Source organism: Orycteropus afer, unplaced genomic scaffold (assembly GCF_000298275.1).
Source record: "Orycteropus afer afer isolate SDZICR_OR568_19922 unplaced genomic scaffold, OryAfe1.0 scaffold00342, whole genome shotgun sequence".
In the NCBI taxonomy this organism is placed as follows: domain Eukaryota; kingdom Metazoa; phylum Chordata; class Mammalia; order Tubulidentata; family Orycteropodidae; genus Orycteropus; species Orycteropus afer.
Window position 1 is genome coordinate 2,619,577 of NW_006921929.1, and position 26,106 is coordinate 2,645,682.

A 26,106-nucleotide genomic window follows, 5' to 3' on the forward strand; every position below is an offset into this window, starting at 1 on the left:
CCATCTGACACCAGCAAGGGTACCCCTCATTCTATGTCCTCTTCTGAAAATGGCTTGAATTTCCAGTAGTTCTCTGTCAATGTACTGCTGCGAACTTTTTAAATTGTTTTCAGCAATATTTCACTTGCATGTGATTTTAATGATATTGTTCAGTAATGTCCACATTCTCTTGGATCGCCTTTCTTTGGAAAGAACACAAATATAGATCTCTTGCAGCCAGTTGGCCATATAACTGTTTTCCAAATGTCTTGGCATGGTTGAGTGAGTGCTTCCAGTGCTGCAACCATTTATTGAAACATCTCAATTGTTATTCAATCAATTCCTGGAGCCATGTTTTTTTGTCAATGCCTTTAGTGCAGCTTGGAATTCTTCCTTCAGTACCATCAGTTCTTGATCATATGCTACCTCCTAAAATGATTGAATGTCAACCAATTCTTTTTAGCACAGTAACTCTGTGTATTATTTCCATCTTCTTTTGATGATTCCTGCCTCATGTAATATTTTGCCCATAGGATCCTTCAACATTGCAAATCAAGGCTTGGATTTTTTCCTTCTGTTCTTTCAGCTTGAGAAATGCCAAGTGTTTTCTTCCCTTTTGAATTTTCTAACTGCAGGTCTTTGCATATCTCATTATAGTACTTACTTTGTCTTCTCCAGCTGCCCTTTGAAATTTTCTGCTCATGGATAGGAAAGCTTAGCATTATAAAAATGTCAATACTACCCAAAGTGATCTACTGATATAATGCAATCCTGATCCAGATCCCATCATCATTCTTTAAAGAGCTGGAACAACTAATCACTAAATTTATATAGAAAGGAAGGAGACTGGCTAAGCAAAGCACTACTAAAGAAGAAGAAGAAAGTTAGAGGTCTCACACTTCTTAATCTCAAAACCTATTACATAATCAAAATCAAAAACACAAACCCATTGCCATTGAGTTGATTCTGACTCATAACAACCCCTATGGGTTTCCAAGCCTATAAATCTTTATGGAGGTAGATTGCCTCATCTTCCTATAGCAGAGTACCTGGGAGGTTTGAACCACTGAACTTCAAGTCAGCAGCCAAATGCCTTACCCACTATGCCATCAGAGCTCCTCCTGGTAGTGATACAGTGACAGATACTTAGACCAATGGAACAGAATTGAGAACCCAGAAGTCAATCTATCCGCCTACGGACAGCTAATCTTGACAAAAGGCCAAAACCCATTAAATGCAAAAGAGATATAGTTTCCTTAACAAATGGTACTGGCAAAACCAGATATCTATTTGTAGAAAAATGAAACAAGTCCTATACCTCAGGAGACTTCCAGCCAGATGGTGTAATAGGCAGAAAGCTACCTGATCTTTACAACAAAGAAATGAGAAACCAATTGAAATAGATACTGATGATAATCCTGGAACCCTAAGCTTCAAAGGAAAGGATAAAGGAATGGATTGAATATAAAGTGGTAGAAGAAACTGAATAAAAACAGCAAATAAGAAGACAAATGGAGCTGTGGGCCATCAACCAGCCTGATGGCATGCTCAATTTGAATATTTGCAAGTGGTGTTATTATTGAGGCAGCAAACTGACAATTGACTCCATTTGCCATGGACTACATGGGCACCCATACTGATAGCAGGTGACAAGAAAGCAACTGTGACTATATGACTCCATCATATCTGAACCTCCTGCAACCCCATCCACTGAGCAAGGGCTTCCACCTGCTTTCCACCAACTGACCAACAATAGATGGCAACCAATCAGCCTAATCTTCCCTCAACTTCTTTACATGAACAGTGAATGGAAAATTGTCCAGACATTCTCATCCTCTATCACACCCACAAGCAGTGCTCCCAAACTAGTGAACAGAGTAGCAGCCCCGCCACACTCACTCAGATAGATCAAAACAAAATAAAGCAAAAACAAAAAAAAACTAGATGAATCACACCAACTTAACCAGAAAAACAAACCAAACTCACTGCCATCGAGTCAGATCCAACTCACAGAGACCCCCTCCTTGAGTTTCCAAGGTGGTATCACTACAGTATTAGATTGCTCAACCTTCCTTCCAAGGAGTGGCTGGTGGGTTTGAACTGCCAGCCTTCTGGTTAGCAGTCAAATGCCTTAGGCACTATGCCACCAGGTACAATCACCAATTAAATACAAATTCAACAACATCACAATGTCTCTAGACAAACAACAATCCTAACTCACACAAGGAAGCTAAATAAATTAATACAAACAAGGGGCCAAAATACAGAACCAAAAAACCTTCTTGGGGAAGAAATGGCATTGGAACTTCTTCATAAGGAATTCAAAAGCATTGAATTTAGGTACCTTCAATGGATTCAGATGCAGATCAAGGAAGACACAGAAAAAACTCTAAAAGAACTCAGGAAAACAATACAAGAATAAAACTGATTACATAAGCAAAAAGTAGAAAACATACAAAAACAGAAATCCAAAAGATTAATACTAAGATTTCAGAAATAACTAACACATTGAAAGGCAAAGGACTTAATCAATGGAAGACATAATTAGTGAAACTGAAGACAAAGCTCACAACACTACTTTGTTAATGGAACAATCAGAAGGAAAAAAAAAATGAAGAAAGCCTAAGATTTATGTGGAAAATCATCAAATGGAATAACTTACGTGTGATTGGAATTCCAGAAGAGAAAAAGACAAATTGTTAACGATTTGTTGGGATAGAACTTCCCTAATGTGATGAAAGATGAGAAGATGTGTATTCAAGAAGTACAACAAACTCCAAACAGGATAAACACCAAAAGAAAATCACCAAGACATATCAAAATCAAACTTTCTAAAATGAAAGAATCTTGAAAACAGCTCAAAAAAAAAAAAAGTTACCTACAAAGAAATCATGAAGGCAAGAAGGTAATGTAATGACATACATAAAATCTGAAAGAAAGTAATTGCCAACTACAAAGTACCTACCCAGCAAAACTGTCCCTCAAATATGATGGTGAAATTAGGTCATTTTCAGATAAGTAGAAGGTAAGGGATTTTGTAGAAAACAGACCAATGTTACAAGACTTTCTAAAAGGAGTCCTTCACACAGACAACCAACAGCAGCAGATAACAATCTGTGACAAACACACATGACAATATCACCTAGAAACAAACCCAGATGTAGAAGTATCTAAAGTAAAATAATGTTACATGACTGAAAACAGGGAACCAGAGACATCAATTTGTAAATGAGGACAACAAAGCAAAAAGAGAGAATAAATAGTGTAGTTACAGAACATACAAATGTACAGTAAGCCAAGACAATTGCAAGATATAGTGAAATCTTTTAAATTTGGGAAGAAAATAATAAATCACAGGGTAACCACAAAGGAAATTAATATACCTTCTTATCAAAATAAAAAAGGGAGAATGTCATAAAAATTCAGCAAATACTAAAACAAGAGCAATGAAGGAAATGATAAGAAAATTAATAAAAACAAAATAAGCTCAGCACAGAAAATTAAATGGAAAAAGAAATCAGCCACACCACAAAAATATACAAAACAAAATAACAAATTCATATTTGTCAATAATTACACTGAATGTCAATGGATTAAATGTTCCAGTCGAAAGACAGAGTTGTAGAATAGGTAAGAAAACATGACCTATCAATATGCTGTCTACAAGAGACATACTTCAGACACAAAGACAGAAATAGACTAAAAATCAAATGTTGGAGCAAAATATATCAAGCAAATGATAATCACAAAAGAGCAGGTGTGGCATTAGCGATTTCTGATAAAATAGACTTTAAGACAAAAACTACCCTAAAAGACAAGGAAGGACATTATATAATGCTTAAAAGATCAATCAAACAAGAGGATATAACTGTAATAAATAACTACACACCCAATAAAAACCCCAATATACAAAAATCGAACTTTAGAAGAATTAAAAAGTAAAAGAAAAATAGACAACTCCACAACAATAGTAGGTGACTTTAACACACAACTTTCAATGAAGGATAGAACAACTAGAAAGAAAGTCAACAAAGACATAGAAGAGCTAAACAACACAATCAACCAACTAGATATATGTAGAATACTTCATACAACACTAGCACAATACACATTTTTTCCAGTATACATGGAACATTCTCCAGAACAGACCATATATTATGCCACAAAGCAAGCCTCGATAAATTTAAAAACATTGAAATACTGCAAAGCATCTTCTCAGATCACAATGTTATAAAATTAGAAATCAACACTAGAAAGATCAAGTCATAAAAAGCCAACACATGGAAACTGAAAAACACCCCCCTTAAAAATTATTGAGTAATAAAATAATTTCATAAAAAATGAAATTTAAAAGTTCCTTAAGTCATACAATAATTAAAACACAACATAACAAAGTCTTTGGGATAGTAAAAGTAGTGCTCAGCGGGCAATTTATAGCATTATATGCACACATCAAAAAAGAAGAAAGAACAAAATCAACACATTAATCCAACATCTCCAACAATTAGAAAAAAGAACAGCCAAAAAAAAAAAAAAAAAAGCCTATAGTCACCAGAAAGCCAGAAATAGTAAAGATTCAAATAGAAATAAATGAACAAAAAACAATAGGCAGAATAAACAAGACTAGACATTTGTTCTATGAAAAGATTAATAAAATTTACAAACCACTGGCAAATTTCACAAAGGAGAAGATGCAGATAACACAAACAAGAAATGAAATGGGTGTCATCACAACTGAACCACATGAAATAAAAAAGATAATATTGAGATACTGTAAAGAACTCTAGTCCAACAGATTTGAAAATCTGGAAGAAATGGACACTTCTACCTAAACTAATACAGACCAGGGTAGAAAGTTTGAACAGACTCATAGGAAAAGAAGAAATTGGACAGGTCATTAAAAAACTACCAATTAAAAAAAAAAAGTCATGGTCCCGATGGCTTCACTAGCAAATTCTACCAACCACTCAGAAAAGAGCTGACACCAATTTTACTCAAACTATTTCATAATATAGTAAAGGAAGGAATACTCCCAATTTTATTTTATGAAGCAAGCATAACTTTCATATCAAAGCCATGTAAAGACATCACTGAAAAAGAAACAGATGAATATCCCTCATGATCATAGACACAAAAATTCTCAACAAAATCCTAGCCAAAAGACTCCAACAACATATCAAAAAACTGCTACATCATGATCAAGTGGGATTCATACCAGGATGGTATGAAATTAGAAAAATAATCAATATAACTCAGCACATAAATAAAGGATGGTCCAAAATTAGAAAAATAATCAATGTAATTCACCACATAAATAAAACAAAGGAAACAAAAAAGAAAACGTATACTAACAAAGAGAATTGTGAAAAGGAAATCAGAGAAATAATACCATTGACAATAGGCACCCAAAAGATGAAGTACATAGGAATAAATCTAACCAAATATAAAAAGACCTATACTAAGAAAACTACAAAACGCTATTACAAGAAGCAAAAAGAGACCTACATAAATGGAAGAATACACCATGCTCATGAACAGGAAGACTTAACATTCTGAAAATGTCAATACTACCCAAAATGATCTACAGATATAATGCAATCCTGATGCAGATTCCATTATCTATTTTTAAAGTGATGGAAAAAGTAATCACCAACTTTATATGGAAAAGAAAGGATCCTGGATAAGTAGAGCACTACTAAAGAAGAACAACAAAGCAGGAGGCCTCACACTCCCTGATCTCAAAACCTACTACACTTCCACAGTAGTTAAAGCAGCCTGGTACTGGTCCAACAACAGATACATAGACCAATGGAGCAGAATTGAGAACCCAGAGGTAAATCGATCCACCTATGGACAGCTGATTTTTGACAAAGGACCAAAACTCATTAAATAGGGAAGAGATAGTCTCTTTAATAAATGATGCTAGCAAAACTGAATATCCATTTGTTAAAAAATGAAGTAGGACCTATATCTCACGCCATATACAAAAACTAACTCAAAATGGATCAAAGACCTAAGTATAAAACCTAAAACTATAAACACTATCAAAGAAAAAAGAGAGACAAACTTATGGGCTCTAATACATGGCATCAATACACAATCAAACATAACTAAAAATACACTAATAGCAGAAGACGGGAGCTCTGGTGGCACAGTGCCTAAGGCATTTGACTGCTAACCAAAAGGCTGATGGTTCAGACCCACCAACCTCTCCTCTGGAGGAAAACTGGGCAATCTACTTCTGTAGTGATATCACCTCCGGAAAGCCAAGGAGGGGTCATTATGAGTCCAGAAGGACTCCAGGGCAGTAAGTTTGGTTTTAACAGCAGAAGACAAACTAAATGACTAGGACCTGTTAAAAATCAGAAACATCAAAAAATTTCACCAAAAGAGTAAAAAGAGAACCCATAGACTGAGAAAAAAAAAAAAAGTACAACATAGCTGACAAGGGACTAATCTCTAAAATGTATAGAAAATTCCAACACCTCAATAACAAAATGGCAAATAATCCAATTAAAAAATGGGCAGAGGACATGAACTGACACTTCACCAAAGAAGACTTTCAGATGGCCAACAAACACATGAAGAAATGCTCATAATCATTAGCCATTAAAGAGATGAGAATCAAAACAATAATGAGATATCATCTCACCCCAACATTAATAACAAAATTCTAAAAAACAGAAAACAAGAAATGTTGGTGGGGATGTGGAGAGACTGGAACCCTTATAGACTGCTGGTGGGATAGTAAAATCGTGCAATTACTGTGGAAATTGGTGTGATGATGCATTAAGAAGTTGGAAATAGAAATACCATATAATCCAGCAATCCCACTACTAAGTGTATATCCTACAGCAGTAAGAACCATGACACAAATAGATATGTGCTTACTCAGTTCATCACAGCACTATTCATATTCATAATAGCAAAAAGGTAGAAACAACTTAAATGCCTATCAATGGGTGAATGGATAAGCAAATTATGGTACATGCACACAGTGGAATACTGCACAACATCAAAGAATAACAATAAATCTGGGAAACACCTCATAATATGGATGAACCTGGAGGACATTATGCTGATTTAAATTAGTTAATTACAAAAGGACAAATATTATATGAGATCACTATTATAAAAGGGAGCTCTGGTAGCACAGTGCCTAAGGCACTTGACTGCTAACCAGCAGGCTGGCAGCTCAAACCCACCAGCCACTCCTCAGAAGGAAGGCTGCGCAATCTACTTCTGTAGTGATACTGCCTCAGAAACCCAAGGAGGGGTCGCTATGAGTCGGGTGCGACTCGATGGCACATCACAACAACAACAACATTATAAAAAGTCAAGAAAAGATTTTCACACACAAAAGAATGTTCTTTGATGGTTACTAGGGGCTTGTGGGAAAGAGAGGGTAAACCACTAACTAAAGGGTAAACATATATTAACTTGAGTAAAGGCAAAAGCAATACAATGATGGGAGGTCAGCAAAAACTGATCGAGGCAAAGAAGAAACACTGGGAAGAGTGCAAGAGTCAAGGCAACAGAGGTAAATACTATATATACACCATCTTGTATTACAATAATCTACAAGTGGATTCATAGATAGACATGCTTGCTGAACAAGTGTGGAATGGTGAATGAGACTATAACCATGGATATGTATAAGTTTGACAGAAGATATTTCTAATAAGTATTTACATTTATTGCTTATATATCTATTGATATAGTATATCATATGGAAGGCAAAGCTATGAAAATTTATTAACCTTACCTAAAGACCTTGAGGGAATGAGTTGCTGGGCCTGGGGGCTCACAGTAATAGTCTCGGGGAATATCAAGCTCAATTGGTACAAAATAGTCCACAAAGAAAATATTCTACATCCTACTTTGGTGTCGATTCAACTCATAACAATCCTTCCTTGGGTTTCCCAGGCAGTATCTCTACGGAAGTAGATTGCACAATCTTCCTTTGAGGAGTGGCTGGTGGGTTTGAACCGCCAGCCTTCTAATTAGCAGTCAAATGCCTTAGGCACTATGCCACCAGAGCACCTGCAAAATAGTCTGCAAAGAAAATATTCTACATCCACTTTGGTGAGTAGTGACTGGGGTCTTAAAAGCTTGTGAGCAGCTATCTAAGGTATAACTATTGATCTCTCCCCTTCTGGAGCAAAGAAGAGTGAAGAAAATCAAAGATACGTGGAAACAATTAGTCCAAAAGCCTAATGAACCACACAGACCTCAGCCTTCACATGCCTGAGATAGAACTAGATGGTGCCTCGCTACCACTGGCGACCACTCTGAAAAGGAATCATATTAGAAGTCCCTGGATGGAATAGGAGAAAAATGTGGAGCAAAACTCAAAATCATAAAAAAAAAAAAAAAAGACCAACTTTCTGGTCAGATAGAGACTGATGGAATCTCTAAGACTATAGCCTTAAGTAACCCTTTGGACTTAGAACTGAACTTACTTTGTGGCTCAATTTTCAACCAAACAGTTGTTGTGGTTGTTGTTGTTATTATTATTGTTGTTAGGTGCCATCGACTTGGCTGTGACTCATAGCAACCCTATGTACAACAGAACGAAACACTGTATGGTCCTGCACCATCCTCACAAGCATTGCTATGCTTGAGCCCATCATTGCAGCCACTGTGTCAATCCATCTTGTTGAGGGTCTCCCCCTATTTTGCTGACTCTCTATTTGTCAAGCATGATATCCTTCTCCAGGGACTAGTACCTTCTGACAACATGACCCAAAGTGCGTGAGATGACGTCAAACAGTAGACTGATCTACAAGGTGAACAATAACAACAGGGAGGTACGCACAACTTAGAAAATCAACCACTGAAGACCAAAAGGGCAGCATTTGCCCAAGGATAAATTTCAGAAGGCAGGAAGTATTAAGAAAGAAGGAGGAATGGAAACTGGAAATTCAGGAAGGAAATAATAGTATGAGTGATGTTACATTTTCAGGATTGCAACCAGTGACATGAAACAAAATGTGTATGAATTATTGAATGACAAAATCATTTGCTCTGTAAACCTTCACCCAAATCACAATTAAAAGTCTATAAATAAATCAATAAGTCTTTTGCAGCAGATTTGCCAATGCAAAAAAAAAAAAAAAGCAAAAACCAAAACCATTACCACTAAATTGATGCCAAACCATAGTGACCCTATAGGACAGGTTAGAACTTCCCACATAATTTCCTAGACTATAATCTTTATGGAAGCAGACTGCCACATCTTTCTCCCACAAGGTGGCTGGTAGGTTTGAACTATTGACATCTCAGTTAGCAGATGAGTGCTTAACCACTATGCCACCAGGGTTCCATCCTATAGGGTTACTTTGAGTTGGAATCAATTTGATGACAATAGGAACCAACTGCATGATGATGTGTATTCACCAGAACAGTGAAAGAATTGTATTTTATATTTACAGAGGTTGTGGTATGTAGCCTCTAAAATGGTCCCCAATATTCCCTGTCTTCTGGTGTTTACACCTTTGTGTAATCCCCTCCCCTCAAATATGAACTGGATTAAGTGATTTGATTCTAACCATTAGAATATGACAAAAGTGATGGGCTGTGACTTCCAAGATTAAGATGCAAGAAGATTGTGCCTTCCATCTTGGGTGCCATCTCTCACTCTCACTTATTCACTCTGAGAAAGCCCGCTGCCACATTGTGAGTTGCCCTGTAGAGAAGATCACGTGGTGAGAAATTGATGTCTCTAGGCAACAGCCAGTGAGGACCTGAGGCTTTCCAATACCAACATCAGTGAGACTGGGACTGGACCCTCCATAAGTCGAGGCTTGAGGTGGTTACAACCTACATTCCCAACATTACCAACTTCAATCAACAGCTAAGTAAATAAATGCTTATTTCCAGCACTTTAATTTTAATTTTAGTTTTACCAGAAAAATTACCAAATATAAATTTAACAGCCAAAGAAAAAGAAGACAGTTTATTGGCTTTTGTTCTCTTAACATTTTTATTAGCTGCTGTTGAGTCACATGGTGACTTTATGTATATAATGAAAGTTTGCATAGTCCTGAGCCACCTTCATGATTATTGGTATGTTTGAGCCCATACTTGAGTCCACTATTGTGGTTTTCTTAATAAGGAGCATTAATGTCCCCAGCACTGTGGGGTAGGGGATGGAACTTCACATTAGAAGGAAGAATACCTGAAACCAGATCACCTTTCAAGGATTCTTCTAGTTCTGAAATGTGTGATACTCTATGACCTTCCAAAACTGAGTTTTGAAAGTTCTAGTACTGTGTTTCTCGAATGTTTTGGTCTCAGGAACTCTTTATTTTCTTAATTTTTTTGAGAACTCTAAAGAGCTTTTGTTTATAATGAGTTATATGCACCAATGTTTACTGTATTAAATACAGAAATTAAAATGAGAATTTTAAAAAATATTTTGTTAGGATATATAACCCTACTGCATGTTAATATAAGAATAATTTTTAAGTGGCTATTTTTCTAAAAACGAAAGTGAGAAGAGGGTCACTGTTTTTCATTTTTGCAACTGTCTTTAATGTCTGGCTTAATAGAAGACAATTAGGTTCTTCGGAAGACCGAAGAAGAGTTGATGCTTTTGAGTTGTGGTGCTGGTGGAGAATGCTGAAAGTACCATGGACTGCTAAAAGAACTGACAGATCTGTCCTGGAGGAAGTGCAGCCAGAATGCTCCTTGGAAGCAAGAATGGCCAGACTTCGTCTCACCTATTTTGGTCATGTTGTAAGAAGGGACCATTCCCTGGAGAAGGATGTCATGCTTGGTAGGGTGGAGGGTCGACGAAAGAGGGGGAGGCCTTCAACGAGATGGATTGATACAGTGGCTGCGATGATAGGATCAAGTATAGCGGGGATTGTGGGGCTGGCGCGGGATCGGGCAGTGTTTCGTTCTGCTGTGTCGGAAACGACTCGACGGCACTTAACAACAACAACAACAACAGGTTCTTATATCTGCTTCTGCATGAATTCTGTTCCAGTGTTACATGCCTTGTAGCCTCTGGTAAACTCTTCAGTATTTTCATGACAAAATGAAGGTAAAAATAGCAAACAATGTTTTAGCATTATTATGTAAGTAGTTTTGACCTGAAAAGGTGTTGGAACCCTACCGAGTCTCTTGATCACACTTTGAGAACTGCTGCTCAATTAATTCTTGCTGGAAATGCTAAGATTTCTTCTCAATACATACACAGTGGCTATTTCCACACTATTTACCTAAAGTCTCTCTTTGGTGGACTGCAAATCAAAACACTAACTACAGGCAGGTCCTCTGCTGAGACAGAGCTCCCCAAGGTAGAGTGTCAGCTCATCCTCCTAAAAGGTGGCATTCTGCTATCTCCATTGAACCCAATGAAAGTAACAAATGGCTTCTTGAGGGTCTGCATCCAGCTTCTCCAACCAACTGAATAGCTGAGAAATTTCAAATGTTCTTTGTCTTTGAAGCTTGGTCTTCAAAAACAAATGCCTGGAGGAAATCAGCAATGAGCAGGTCTGCTTCAAAAGCAACAGCTAGCAAGTCCCTGTTCCAAGAAAACAACAGGGACTCTCTAACAGTCACACAATCAGGAAGCAACCCAAACTGGAGGAAGGGGCCAAAATGAGATCTTTGTTGGGTTTCTAAGAATACCTTTAACAATGATCCAAGTGAAAAAGAAATCCCTATATAAGGTCACCTTTGGTAGGCATGGTTAGTGGTAGGAAGCTTCCAGACTAGGAATTTTAGTTACGGTTCTGCTACCAACTCAGTGTTTCCAAAAGAAAACAACTTGTTTTGAAAATAGCAAACTGGCCAAGATGAGTTTTAAAGGTTTCTTCCAGCCTTTTTATGATATAATTCTCATCATTAAGGCACTTACACACACACACACATACACACACTGCCATCGAGTCAGATCCAATTCATAACAACCCTTCCTTGGGTTTTTGAGGTCATATCACTATGGAAGTAGATTGCCCAACCTTCCTTCCGAGGAGTGGCTGGTGGTGTTGAACCGCAAATGCCCTAGGCACTACGCCACCAGAGCTCCTTTAATGCACTTAGTATATGAGAGCTCTGGCGGCGTAGTACCTAAGGCACTTGACTGCTAACCAGAAGGCTAGCAGTTCAAACCCACCAGCCATTCCTTGAAAGGAAGGTTGGGCAATCTACTTCCGTAGTGATACCTTCTTGGAAACCCAACGAGGGGTTGAAGATGACTCCACGGCACATGACAACAAGATATGAATATATTTCCAAACTAAAGACAGGAGGCATTCTCTATCCCATTTATACCTGAAATACCTAATCTTTCATTTATTCGATTCCCAAATATCCACTTTGTCCCAAGATACAGAAGTAAATAAAAACACTGAAAACTTCTTGCCCTTGTGGAATTTATATTCTAGCAGGAGAACTGTTGTTGTTGTTGTTGTTGTTGTTGTTGTTATGTGCCGTCGAGTTAGCCCTGACTCATAGTGACCCCTCCTTGGGTTTCCGAGGCAGTATCACTACGGAAGTAGGATTGCCCAACCTTCCTTCCGAGGAGTGGCTGGTGGGTTTGAACCGCCAGCCTTCTGGTGAGCAGGCAAGTGTCTTAGCCACTATGCTACCAGAGCTCCCAGCAGGAGAGCTAGACAAATAAATAAAATATATCATATGTCAGTGGTGATAAGTGTTATGGTGAACCAGAATACAGGGAAGGGAAATATGAACATCAGATTTGAAAGTTGTTTGCAATTTTAAATACTACGTTCAGGGTAAGCAAGTATATGAGTCTGGGAATTTGAAATATGTAACTTGGCATGAATTTGGCCATCACAGAGTCAAGCATTCATTCATTCAATTAGTCAGTTAGTCAGTCAGTCAGTCAGCAAACATTTGAATGTTTGGATGTTGAAGATTTTACAACTTTGGAGGCTGTGGAGGCCAGCTCTTTGGGTAGAGTTCACCTTTTGCTCAAGAGGCAACATAGAGTAATGGCTAAGCATGAGGGTAATGATTAAGCATGCATGTCCAAGTTTGCATCCTGCTTTCTAACAATGAGATCCTGTGCAATTTAGGACTTAACGTCACTGCTTCCTGTTTCCTCATTCTCAAACTGTACTAACCTGAAAGGCTATTCTAAGATATTAGCTTCACCCACACTGGACACTGGGTGAAAATCCACTCTCCAACAGTAGCCATCAAAGCAGAAATCAGAAGAGCAAGAAAGAACTGTTCATAGGCACAGAGGAGACTCCTTTTGGTGACCTCTCAGAAATAAAGAGAGTCCTTGACATAAGATGAATACAATCTCTGGGTGGCACAAATGGTTCAGCATTCAGCTACTAACTAAAAGGTTGGTGGTTTGAATCCATCTAGAGACACCTCAGAAGAAAAGTCTTATGGCCTACTTCCAAAAATAGCTACTGAAAACCCTTGGAATCAACTTATGGCAACTAATTTAAGAGTCCCTGAGAAGTATAAATGGTTAATGTGCTCAAATGCTGGCTGAAAAATTGGAAATTTGAATCCAACCAGAGGCAACTTGGGAAAAAGTTTTGGCAATCTGCTTCTGAAAGGTCACAGCCATGAAAAGAATACAGAGCACAGTTCTTTTACTCTGCACACATGGGCTCACCCTGCATCAAAAACCAATCAACGGCAACCAGTTTGGGGTTTTTGGTTTTGACATAGAATGAAGTCCTATGTCTTGTAGGTAAGAGGGATTTGAAAAGAATTTTGAGCTCATTTGACTAGTGGGGTCTTGGGGAAATCAGGTCGTATTAGTGTTTTCGAGTAGATTGTGCTGGCCTCATAAAGTAGAGGGCTTCAACTGGCTGATACAGCTGATTACAAAGGGGACCATTCCAAAAGGACAGACTGATTTTATTAGAGAAGGAATGCATTTGCCATGAGATGAAGGGCTAGTACACTCCTGCTTAACTGGAGTCCTGCTTTGGCCATCCACACTGCCTGAATGTTGGCCAACCCCAGTTGGGATAGCAGCATCCCCACCCCTACCCCACAATGCTGCCATCAAATGATTTTAGCCTGCCCTCTCTCGTTTGCATAAGAATCCTGCTCCATCTGTTAGAAGGAGCAATATCTGCTCATGCTAATCTGATTGCTCCTATCACTGGTATTAAAACACATGGAGGTTACCACAAGCTTTGCTCTGACCTTTGATTTTCCAATATCGCATCTGGGGTAAGCACTTCCTTTTAATCTCTATGGACAATAGGCAAAATTTCACCAATGGGACTGCTGACAGAGGCAGAGATCATAGAGCATGTGTCCATGACCCCAGGTTAGATTATTATAATAACGCTTTTTAGGCTCGTCTAATAAAGGATATGCTGAGCAGGCTCCAACGTGTGCATGCAGAAGTCTAATTGCTACTAACATGTCATTCCCATCAAGGAGAAACAACAATGCAATTTGACAAATCCAGAATTGATTTTGAAATTGCTTTAATGAGGCGGTGAATAAGTTTGCAGGGGCCCAGCCATCTGAGAGGTCTCAGCAGCATCGGTCAAGATCACCTGCAGCTGCTTTGTTGACTGTTCATAAATGAGGATGAGGCATACAGAGGGTTGCTATTTGGTTGCTGAGTATTTGCAAGCTTTGAGCTTTCTAGTCCCTGCTTCTACATCAGAAGTCCCTTGCATTTTAGATTTGGGGTGTGTGTGTGTGTGTGTATTTATTTATTTTCTCCTAGCTATTCCTCCCCCACCCCTCATAAAGACCTCCAGTTGACAGGACTGGGTTGATTTTCCTCAAAGCACAAGGAAATATTACAAGCTCCTTATTCCTCATCCATATAGGTGAGAGGGGCTCTGAGTATTGTGCCTACAAGTTGTGATATTTCTCTTGCTAGTCAAGATTGATTAGTGGGTAAATGGAGACTTGAACTCAAAAATAGAACCTTTTCTACCATCTTTGTCCAAGGTGAAGGAATTGAACAGCCATCACTCTGTTTTCAAAATGACTGGACTCATTTTTCCTTCCCCCTGAAGAAAGAAAAAAGTTGTTAGAGGTTTTCCAAATTGTTAAAGGCTGAAGCCCACAGCCATTCTGAAACTCCAGCTAACTGAAATCTACAGTGTTATGCTATCACACGTTAGTAGCACCTAAAACCAGTTGCTGTCAAGTCGACTCTGACTCTTGGTGACTGACTTCATGTGTGTGAGAATACAATTGCACTCCATAGAGTTTTCAATCACTGATTTTTCAAAAGTGGATCACCAGGCCTTTCTTCACAGGCACCTCTGGGAAGACTCGAACCTCAATGTTTCAGTTAGCAACCGAGCATGTTAGCCCTTTGCACCAATCAGGTCTTTTAATATAAGCTATTTTAAACCAGGTATTTTAAACTTGCAGGTCGAGCAGGGAAAGCACCAAAGCAATCTTCCAAATACAATCAAATATAAAGAAGTGAGCATCATCCTGCTCAAGATGTAGTTTTGGATTGGTGATAAGGAAATGGGGTTTCTCCAGCCAAGAAAAGTGAATAAGCTTTCCTGCTTCCTTGTCTTTCCTTTGTAAACAACACCAGCACTTTGACAATGAAGACAAATGTAAGCCCAGCTTGCAGTTAAAAGTAAAGAAAAAACTGCCAGTAACACTTTACAATTGTCGCTTTTATTACCTGCCTCTCTGCTCAGAACATTGTTTCATTCAGAGCCAAGGTAGAAAGCCAAATTGCCTTATTTCCTAAGAATATGAGCGTGTTTTAGAAAAGCATCTGTGTGCATTATATTCCATGGGACATCATCTCATTTATATTGCTCCCACATTGATGAGTGCATGACCAGCATCTTTATCAAGTACAGATGCCTTCAAGAAATTGGATGCTGCGAGGTCCATACATCAATGTTACGATGATGTATTTTTCATGAAATCTGTAAATAAGGTCAACAGGATAGGGATATTTTGAATGACAGAATCTTTAATAGTTTTTGAAGAATGGCCTATTTCCCTGTAAAAAGTCAATTTCCTCTTTTTTTTTTTTTTGAATTTTTGCTTATTAAAAAATCTGGCTACTTTGGCACAAACAAAGTCCCCCTCCCCCATAGTATATGGAGAGAAAAGGGCAGCTACATTTCAACAAACCAATGAGCAGAAATGCAAGTTAGCATGAAAGGGATATATAATTGGCACCTCTGGGGTTTCTGGTATTTTGTCTTTTCTTATCACCTGAAACATTATCTCAAGCTGAAGGAACAGGTGACTTGGTCTTCAAGGAAGAGAATAACAAAAAAGGAAAAATAAAATGCTCAAGGTCATGAACGGTAGGATTCAAAGTTCAATAGCATCATTTTGATAACCTCAGTGAAATTGGAAAGTAATTTCAGCTTCTACCAAGACTCTGTCTCCCCTGGACCCTGAGAGGCCTTTATCTGCCTCTTTGGATCACCTGCACATCAGGGTCTATTATTATTTGACTTGTCTCTAAGGCTAGGGAAGATGAGACTCTTATGTATCTGTTGTCTGCTCCCCACATTGGGCCTCTGGGCCTCTCAGGGCTGAACTAAGCCACCAAGCACAAGTCACTGATTTCATCCCACTGACAACCTAAAGTGAAGATGAGTCATGGGGAAGGAGAGGATCCAGAGACAAAGGGGACAGAAATGAACCACAGCTCGGAGTTAAACCAAGAAATGCAAGCGGACTGGGAAGAGGCAAGGAGAGTTACAAGTCTGCTGCTGCCAGGCTTCTGTGTCTTATTTCATGGTACGTGGGTCCCACCTCCAGATCTGTGAAACAAAATAAGAGTATCTTTCTAAAAGAAGATAATTACACAAAAACAGAAATATTGGGCCTGCTGAGGGTTTAATAAACAGACAGTGCTGTGGAAGCACTCATAATATAGGTCTTCATCATCTCAATGCTTTCATGAAGGCAGAAAGGGAAAAAAATGAACGTTTTAAAGTCAGTAACAGCAACTTTCAGAGTCCCTGAATGGATTATGCATTCGACTGCTAGCTAACTGTACCCTACCTCCAAAGAAAGGCCTGGCAAGCTATTTCTGAAAAAGAAACCACTGAAAACCCTATGGAGCACAGTTCTACTCTGACACAAATGAAGTCTCTTGAGTCAGAATAAACTCTACGGCAACAGGCTTTCATGTTTTTAACAGCAACTTGTAAGCAACTGAAAGGAAAGGAAAAATATTCTTATATTGAGTGCATTGTTTTCTCATTATCTTTATTGTTAACAAAACAGTGTAGATAATCTCTTCCAGATCAACGAGCAGCCCCTCAGGCTGAAAAACGAGCGCAAAAATGAACCCTGAATGACAGAGACTAGAATTTCTCTTGCTCTGCCACCTGCTCTTGGAGGTCAACTGAACTGTAGTGTGTAATTGCCATTCACCTCCTCTCTTCCACTGTCTAATTGATGGCCCTGACCAGTGCTGAGTCAGCCCTCCAGAAACACCTTGGGCACAAACTCCTCCTCCACCCACAGATGTGGCTCACTTAGGAGCTGCTCAATGACTGGAGCCACTGAAAGCATGAACCAGGAACTGAGTGATAGCCTGAGTTTGCTCAGAGGTGAAAAAAATGATAAATCAAAGAACAAGATCATAGATATACTTTTGTTATTGTTGTTGTTATGTGCCGTCGAGTCGCCCCGACTCATAGCGACCCCTCCTTGGGTTTTCGAGGCAGTATCACTACGGAAGTAGGATTGCCCAACCTTCCTTCCGAGGAGTGGCTGGTGGGTTGATATACTTTAGGCAGGAAGAAAATTAACCATAGCCTTGCAATTCGGTCTTGGCTGCAATTTCCACGCCATTGATCAGTGTATCTACTGGTCCTCCTCCAAGTACAGGACACGTGGGCTTCAGTTTCTTGCCTTTCTTTTAGGTCTTACTTGTTCCCCTCTGACATCAGAGGCAAAAAGTGAAATCACTGTCTCGGCAAATGATGAATTATTATAAGGAGTCCACATGGAAACAAATTCTTCATGTCTGTCAATAGCTGCAATCAGAGCACCAGAACTACCAGAGGATCTTTACCAGTAAGACCTGATTGCCAGTCTAAATCTGGGACTCTCTACATAGGTGCTGTGCTCTGACTCTAATCTGTCCAAAGCTCCAACAAACCCTGCACTCGTGGGAACATGGGGAAAAGTGTTCTCTTCTCTTGCTCACCTCTGGGCTGCTGGAGAACAAAGCTCCTAGCTTACTCCTAGAAGTTTGTGCAAGCATCAAACCCCAACTCCCCAGGGAGACAAAGACTCTCCATGAAGTACCTGGTTTCCATTTCATATCCTTCTCTATTTCAGCTCATTATCATGGCCCAGCTAATGCAGGACAGGAGACTTCACCTTGAAAACAAGGAGAGATGGGTGTCAGTCAGAGCTTCTGTCACTGAGTACTTCTGTCCACACCATCACACTAACTCTTCACTAAAGCTCAAGGAAAAAAAAGGTGGAGAGCAGGTGCTATATACTACAAATAGCTCAAAATGAATGTTTCAAAGACTGATGGGGTAGCCAGATATTTTTCATAGCTAAGCTATTTGTCTCTAGCACTTGCTCTAGATTAAAAACTAGATTTGACTCACGGCAACTCTATGTGTGTCAGAGCAGAACTGTGCTCCATAGGGTTTTCAATGCTGATTTTTTTTTTTTTTTTTTTAGTAGATTCACAGACCTTTCTTCTAAAATGCCTCTGGGTGTACTCAAATCTCCAATCTTTCATTTAGTAGCCAAGCTTGTTAACATTTTACACTACCCAGGACTTTCTGCTCTAGATAACAAAAAAACAAACTCACTGCCTTTGAGTCAGATCCGACTCATAGCCACCTCTCCTTGGGTATAAGAGTTTGCAAACTATAGCACACAGACTTCACTAATTCATCATCTGTTTTTGTAAATAAAGTTGTATTGGAACATGATCATACTCATTCATTTATGTACTGTCTATAGCTGTGTTGGCACTACAAAAACAGATTTCAGTAATTACAACAGAGAGCATATGAACCACACAGCCTAAAATATTGATTAACTGACCCTATCTACAGCCATGCCAGCTTGAAAGCATCTGATCTCATCAGATTAGCTGATATTTTTCAGAAAAAGTCTTCTGATCCCTGCACTAATCATGGTCTTCATATTGTGCAATTATTGTTAGTGGTACATTCATCAATTCACCTAATATTGAGTATTTTGGCTTACGGTGGAGAAGCTCACATATCCTAATCACTCCTCCACTCCAAAAACAAACAAACAAGAATGTTATCGGAAACTCGTAGGCACTTGATCCTAGTTATGAGATGCCCAAGTACATAAACTAGAGATTTAACAATTGCACACTAGTAAATTAGTCTAATAATTATAAAAAAAAAAAAAAGAGAGAGAGAGAGAGAGAATAGTAAAGCAGCAATTGCATATTTAAATGAAGCCCAAACTGTGACTATGGAGCAAGTGCTTCAAGATCATGGAGCAGATAAAGTTAAAAGAATTCTACTCAGTGAAATATCAATAAAAACTTTTTCTTAAAGATCATTTCACAGCAGGCTCCACTACTCAAAAGTCTACAGATATGAAAATGAAGGAAATCTCTTCAGGGATTAACTCAGCAGGATCCAAGTTTGTTTCACTTAATCAAATACCAACTATTAAGTGATTCCTCACAAAGAAACCTTTTTATAAGCTGTACGTTTAAAACAGAGGAGAAATGGGTATTTGTTTTTTCATGGAAGATGTAATGCCAAATCTAGCATATTCCTGAATACTAGAGTTGTTGGCCATTTTAGAAGTCACTGTTAAAACTTCCTCACTGAGTCTAATATGAAATGAGACAAGATCCCTGAAGACTTCTTTCAAAGAGGTACAGAACTGGACATAATGGCAAACCATGTCTAAGGCTTCCTCAAACTCCATCTCTTTAAAGAGAACTTGACCTAGGTCCCTTTGGCTTGATCAGGGTATTGAAAAGTGACATGGATTGGGGATGAAGGTGGGGAAGCTCAATCCTGGGCCTACTCAGAGTTTCCTAATTTTTATATCATAGATCAAAGCTGTGGGTCCAGTATTGTGAGACTCACTTGTCTGCCTGCATTGCAGCCCAAGATGGCTGCCTAGACATCCCAGCTATCTTGACAAAGCCCCTGCGTGGGGTGGGTGAATAGTGTTCAACCTCCCTGTATTGACTCCAGGTATCTTAGTTTCCCAGTGCTGCTGTAGCAGAAATACTCCAAGTGGTTGGCTTTAAAGAACAGAAGTACATTTTCTCACAGTCCTGGAGGCTAGAAGTCTACATCAAGGTCTCAGCCATGCTTATTATTTCCTTATAGGTAATCCTGAGTGTTCCTTGGTTCTTGTGCTTGTAGACAGTCCTCACATGTCTTCTGTCTTCCCCCATCTGTTTGCCCCTATGGCTAATGTGCTGTGTGTCTAATCACTCAGAAGTGTTTGGATTTAGAATCCATCTTACACAGGTATGCTCTAACTAATGTGACAAAAAAAATAATTTACAAAAAGATTTCAACCACAGGTATGATTCCAACACATATTTTGGAGGACAATCAACATATAACAATAGACTAGGATGGGATGGGTGTGTACTGTTGGTCAGGCAAGACACACATGTACACTCACACCTCACACACTCATACACATGCAAAAAATCTTGATTCTTGCAGTTAAAATGCAAGTCTCATCTTGAATTCAATGTCAGGACTCTTTCTGGAAAGAAAGATGAGTGCTAGAAATGGCATCTCCCTTTTATTTGCAGTTCACTCTTCCACACACAGGATGCAGTGCCCCTCCTCTTTTTCCACACTGATTTATAATTGAACTGGCCCTTATTCACTATGCATTCCCAGAATCTAGTATAGTAGGTGCAAAGAGGTGCTCAATAAATGCTTTCTCAGGTGTCCATTCATTCAATCAATGAATGAACCTACATGTAACAAGCACTACGCTAAATGCAGGAAATAAAGAAATGAAGGAAACATCGTTTGTGTCCTCAGTATGTTCCAAATCTAGAGGGAGGAGAATAAACAAACAGGTAATTACAATACAAAGTAGAGATACTGTAGTCAAATCAGGTATCGAACTCTGCTCTAGGAGTGGGTGGGTGCCCATGGAAATTGGTAGGTATGGGAGTAGTAAGGCCAAGACCAAGAATCCTACCTCTTCCTGGGAATGTAGATAAATGTCACAGTGTGATTGGGTACCTTTGCAGGATACAATCTGCTACCCATCTTCAGTTTGTTGTATTATGGTGGTCTACATGTTGCCATGATTCTGGACGCTATGCCACTGGTATTTCAAATGCCAGAAGGGTCACCCATGGTGGACAAGTTTCAGCAAAGATTCTAGACTAAGATAGAGTACAAATAAAGGTCTGATGATATATTTCTGAAAATTAGATAACGAACCTCTTGTAGATCACTGAAGAACATTATCTGGGTCACTTCCTTTGGATGTGTCATCAGAAAAGATCATTTGCTGGAGGAGGATATCATGTTAGGTGAAGTTGAGGGTGAGTGAAAGCAAGGGAGACCTTCAGTAAGATGAACTGGCACAATAGCCATAACACTAGACTCAAATATGTTAGTGATTGTAAGGATGATGCAGAACTAGGCAATGTTTCATTCTATTGCACGTAGGGTTGCCATGAGTCAGAGTCAACTCAACGGTAGTTAACAGTAACACAGAGTACAGCAATGAGAAAACTCACTGCCATCGAGTCAATTCCAACCCATAGCGACCCCTCCTTGGCTTTCCAAGGCAATATCTCTACGGAAGTAGATTGCCCAGTCTTCCTTCCAAGGAGTGGCTGGTGGCTTTGCACCACTAGCCTTCTGGTTAGCAGTCAAATGCCTTAGGCACTATGCCACCAGAAATGAGAAGAATTCACTTTTTGACTATTAAATCCATGTTATGTGTCAGCAATCACTCTTTATGAGATGTGAGATTGCTTCTCACAAAAAGAGAAACTTAACAAAAGACTGTTTTGAGCAGCCTGTAGATGTGCAAAGACATATCCAAGATTTTTTTGAGCCTTAACTTGCTTTGAGCACAGGGTGGTTAAAAACAGTAACAAAAGAAAAAAAAAAAAGTCAATCAGTTAACATATTTGAACCAGAGGACTACAGGATGTTAGAGTCCAAAGAAGGGCATTTAAAATGTCACTGGAATCTTTTTGGTGCCAGACAACTAACTAGTATGACCAGTTTCATTATTCTGCTCAATTAATAGAATGAGTGATGGGTCATTTGGGTTTTACCAAAAGGGAGAATGATTTGGCATAGAGTAGTCATTTGACAAATGTATTCTGAACAAATGAAGGCAAACACTTCAGGCTCTATTGAGGAAACTGGGTTTTGGGTTTTACCAAAAGGGAGAATGATTTGGCATAGAGTAGTCATTTGACAAATGTATTCGGAACGAATGAAGGCGAGCACTTCAGGCTCTATTGAGGAAACTGAAAAGTGAGTCTCAAAATCCAGAAGCTCAAATAGTACAGTCACACTGACCTTTTCATCTATCATCAATCAACATCCAGCAGAGATCTGGGAGCAGTAGAAGATGCAGAAGAAATTTTACCTGGGTTCTGGTCTTTGAGAGTGCAGACAAGGATGGAGCAGGCCATTTGCAGAAGAGGATAGACTCAAAAGTAGATGAAGCAAGTCAAAAAATTAATGAGATATCACTTCTCATCTAATAGATTGGCAAAACTTTAAGAAATGGATAATTCCAAAATCCCTCATGAAGGGCTGGTAGAATGAAACTAGTGAAGTCTTAATGGTGAGTAATTTGTCACTTCTTAGTTAAATTAATGTAAACTACACATCAGTAAATCCAATTCTGGGTGTGCATGTTCCAAAAAACAATCATACAAATTTATAAGGGACCATGAATAAATCTGCTTATTATAACATCTGTGACAATGGCATGGAGTAAGATGTAATCTAGGTACCCATTCACAGGGGATTGGATAAGTAAAATATGCAGGGGGAGGAGACTGTGCCACCAATGGTGTACTATGAATAGTTTGAAGCATAGATGAGATGTTCACATAACATTATGAGTGGATCTTGAAAGTATACTGATGGTTGAAAAGAGTATGAAACATAATGAGATATATAAAATAATATCCCTTAGGAAAGTTGAATTGTATGCTCACAACACAACATCTTACCCATGATTCCTTAATGCTTGAGTGAAACTGAAAGAATTCATTTATTCATCCATTCAGTAAATATTTATTGGATACCAACTACATGCCAAAAATTGTTCTAGGTCCTAGAAGTACAGCAGTGAACAAAAATATGAGACAAATTCTACTGAGGGTGCCATATAATAAATATGATCAATACATGAAATATATAGTCTGTTAGATAGTGATAAGGGCTAAGGGGGAAAAGATAAGCAAGAAAGGAGGATAAGGACAAAAGAGGTATGTCCAGGAGAGGCCATGCTGAAGGCAGTAAGGGAATGAGCATCCCAAATATCTAGGGAAAGAATATTCAAAACAGAGGGGATAGCAAGCGCAAAGGTCCTGAGGTAGGACCAAGAACAGCAAGGAGTAAAGGTTGAGGGATATATATATATATATATATATACACACACACACAGGGATGCCCAATTAAACTTGAATTTCAGATAAACAATTAAATTTCTTAGCACAAGTATGTCTCAAATATTGACAGCTGGAAAGGTGATCAGGAACCAGATACTGAAGAGCCTTTTAGTAATTTAAAGAACTAAGATATGTTTCCCTCTACAGGCAACAGGGAACCAATGGAAAACTGAACAATGAGATGGAATTAAATGTTACCATTGTCGTGGCTTTTGTTATTCAAAATGCTAGTGTCATTTGTTAACACCAAAGAGTTCAAGAAAAATGACTGGACAATGACAGAATGCCACCTACCATAATTAGGGAGAGGAAGGGAATGATCTTTTAATTAAAGGACCCTAATCTAATCCCCTCAAATCACACTACAGAGACTGCCACATTTCCACATACCCAAAAGTAACTTGAAAGACACCTGGAGTTTCCCTAGGACTTTAGAGATTCTGCCCAAGACCATTGAGGAGATGGAGTCCCATCTTCACGGGCTCTAGGAACAAATAGATTTCACCCTGGACATTATACATCAAGAATCCAGGGACCTAGCCCATTGGGTCTCAAATTCTGAAAATGTAGATTCCTGGACTCCATCCCAGATGGTCCTAGATAAATAAATAGATTAAATAAAGATTGTCCTAGAACCACACTTTGAGAAACTCCATCCTAGCAATAGACTTCAGTTCATGCAAATGTGATTAAGTCTATGGAAATGTGAAGAAGGGGAAGAAATGTGCTTTTATAAGAAAATAACACAAACTGGTGGCTTACAAGAACAGAAGTTTATTAACCCATAGTTCTGAAGGCTATTGGTCCAAACTCAAGGTGCTTCTCTGAAGGCTCTAGGTAAAGATCTTTTCTTGTCTCTCCCAGCTTCTGGTAGCCCAAATATTCCATAGCATTGTAGATGTATCTGGACTGGGCCATATTTCCTGTGTTTTTTTCCTTTTTAATAAGAATACCACCTCTGATGACGTAGTGCATAAGGCATTTGACTACTAACCAAAAGGATGGTGGTTCAAACCCATCAGCCACTACTCAGAAGAAAGACTGGGCAATCTACTTCCATAGACATACCAACTTGGAAACACAAGGAAGGGTCGCTATGAGTCAGAATCAACTTGACGAGAGTGAGTTTGGTTTTTGTTTGGATTCTGGTATGACCTCATGTTATCTTGACAGATGACATTTTCAAAGACCTTATTTCCAAACAAATCACATTCACAGGTACCAGGGGTTAGGACTTCAACATATCTTTTTGAGGATACAATTCAACCCATAGCATACAGGTACTGTTGCAATTTTTGATAGGGTGACAAAGGAAGGCCTCTCTGAGAGAGTATCATTATATAATGAAATTACATACAAATTTTTGTGAGAATATACATTCCTGGGAAATAGGTCCACAATTACCAGGAGATTCTTAGACAGATTCTGAACCAAAGTAAGGCTGAGAATCACTGAAGAAAAGGAAGAAGTTCAGAATCCATTTGTACTTTGAGAGTCCACAGTACTTTCATTTGGCTATACATTGGAATTACCTGGGGAGCTTTAAAAAGTATTGATGTCTAGGGCTCATCTACAGAAAGTCTGATTTAATTGATATGAGGGTGCAGCCTGGCACTTGTGTATTAAAAGTTCCCTGGAAACTCTAAAGTGGAGGAAAAGCTGAGAAACACTGATGTAGGGTCTCATATGAGCTTTACAATCACCTTGTGAGTAGGACAACCAAGGATATTATTGCTATTTATATACTAGGGAACTGAGACTTCATATCCATAGACTTAGTGGCTAACCCAACTGGTGAGTAATTCAAGACTCAAGCCCAGGTTTTTAGACTCCCAATTTACATTAAGTGTGGTGAAATGATACAACCCTGACAAACATCTTTCCTGACTTTAAACCATGCAGTATCCACATATTCTGTTCAAACAACTGCCTCTTGGTCTGTGTACAGGTTCTGCATGAGCACAATTAAGTATTCTAAAATTCCCGTATTGAGTATACAATGGACTGCCAGAAGAATGAACAAATCTTTCTTGGAAGCAAGACAGCCAGAATGCTTCTTAGAAGTGAGGATAGTGAGATATCATCTCAAATATTTTAGACATATTATCAGGATGGATCAGTCCCTGGAGAAGGACATAATGCTTGGAAAAGTGGAAGGTCAGAGAAAAAGAAGAAGATCCTCAATGAGATAGATTGACACAGTGCTTGCAATAATGGGTTCAAACACAGCAACAATTATGAATATGATGCTCTATTGTACACAGGGTCACTCTGAGTCAGAACTAACTCAACAGCATCTACCAACAACAATAACATAGTATATCTATATCTACTATCTTGTTATAGTATATGTATTAGATGTTATAGCTGTATAAACATACGTAAACCATAGAAACCAAACTCACTGAGATCAAGTTAATTCCAACTCATAGCAATCCCCACTGGGTTTCAAGACTGTAAATCTTTATGGAAGCAGACTGCCGCATCTTTCTTCCATGGAGTGCTTGGTAGGCACAAACCACTGACCTTTTGGTTAGCAGCCAAAAATGCAT